The sequence below is a fragment of the Egretta garzetta genome, unplaced genomic scaffold (genome assembly GCF_000687185.1).
Source record: "Egretta garzetta isolate BGI_Z169 unplaced genomic scaffold, ASM68718v1 scaffold180, whole genome shotgun sequence".
Taxonomy (NCBI): Eukaryota; Metazoa; Chordata; class Aves; order Pelecaniformes; family Ardeidae; genus Egretta; species Egretta garzetta.
Window position 1 is genome coordinate 1,366,568 of NW_009258299.1, and position 1,649 is coordinate 1,368,216.

A 1,649-nucleotide genomic window follows, 5' to 3' on the forward strand; every position below is an offset into this window, starting at 1 on the left:
CACATAAGTAAACAAGCAGGGTGGCAACTGATCTCTGTGTGAAACTTTGACTCTATTACAATCAATGGCAAAGCTGCCGGTAATGTCAGAGACAAAAAAATTTCACTCATGGATTGCGTGATACGTCCATGGGCACAAAGCCAGGCTGTAGAAAGGCTCAGAAATAGAAGAGCATAGGTCTCAGCCTTTAAACACAGTCCTTACTCTCCTTAAAACCAATTTCTGTTTAAGACCCTTCCGTCATGAGTCTGTATATGTATCTCCTATTAGCTACTGCTAGAGTTCCGAATATGTCTCAAAGATAAACAGACTGCTTAATTATTAGTTGGTGGTGCACGACAGAATTTTGGGAACAGGACTGTAAATGTCACACGAACAGTAAATATGTTCATATTTTGAAGTTTGGAAGTAGGCATCAGTTCTCTGTGCTACAATGAAAATATGTACGTACCTTTTTATTGCTAGAAAGCCTATTTTCATTAGATAATTATGAAGGATTTAGGTCCCTATGAGGGTTAAATGAGTCTTCAAATAGCACTACACAGTTCTGTGCCCTGACTAGTTACAGTCTAAACATTCTAGGATTTGTCAGAACATTTTGCAGAAATAACACAGAGTTTTGACAATGCCAGTCTCAGGAAATTCATTGAATGGGGAACGATTTCTTTAGTATTTAGATATTTCTGAAATACCTGCTATATCTGTCAAAACGTTTTCTGGAACAGCATTTCTGTTGACATTATTGTTTGTATACAACAGAGCCTGTTACTTCCCTAAGATCTTGAAAAGGCATGAGCCTTCAAAATGCCAAGAGACTGACTTTTAGACGTATCATCTTGTGGTTTTTACATGTTATCTATACTATATAGAGCACAGAATTTCAGAATTAAAAACTGGAAGAAACGTTTCTGTATTCTTTTGTAATTTACAATAATTATTCAATGGTAATAAAGTTTTCAAACGTTAAACTTTCTTAATTTTCAGGTAACAGATAAAAAATTCGAAACCCGGAGGAGAAAAAAGTGCAGCACTACACAAGGCAACTTCTCATGCTTATGAAACAGAGACACCCTAGCAGCAGACTACAGGCAGCGCTGTTAAGCAAACTGCTAGCAGACTTCCTTTCAGCTACGCCTAATTAGAATTAAGTATCGAAAGACATACATATGCCATCGAAGTAGAAGCGCTTTTCTTCACCAGCATAAAAACGCATCAGGATTTCAGTAAGTGTATGCAGAAATTAACAGCCGGAGTCTCTCGTTCGGGTAGGCAGCCTGGGACTGCAAGCACCGCTAGCAGTGTCTGCTGTGCCGGTTTTGAGCAGCGTGTTCAAGCACACGCAGTACCTGGAACTTTTATACCTGTAAAAGCAAAAACAAAAACAAAAAACACAAAACCAACTTTGCAGGACTTGTTGAGGAAACGGACCGGGCAATCGTCAGGTTACTCGTAACTCCTTTGCAAGTGAGAGAAATAGCCGAAGTCAACTACTCCCTAACCCTGCTGCCGAAAAGTGTAGCGGAGAGGGTGATTTGGTTAACGAAGTCACCCGGCGTGGCTCGCCAGACCGCACCGAGGACCCCCTGCCCAGGTCACCTAAGAAACAACGTCCCCGGAAAAACGACCGGAGCGCCGGGCGAATCAACTCC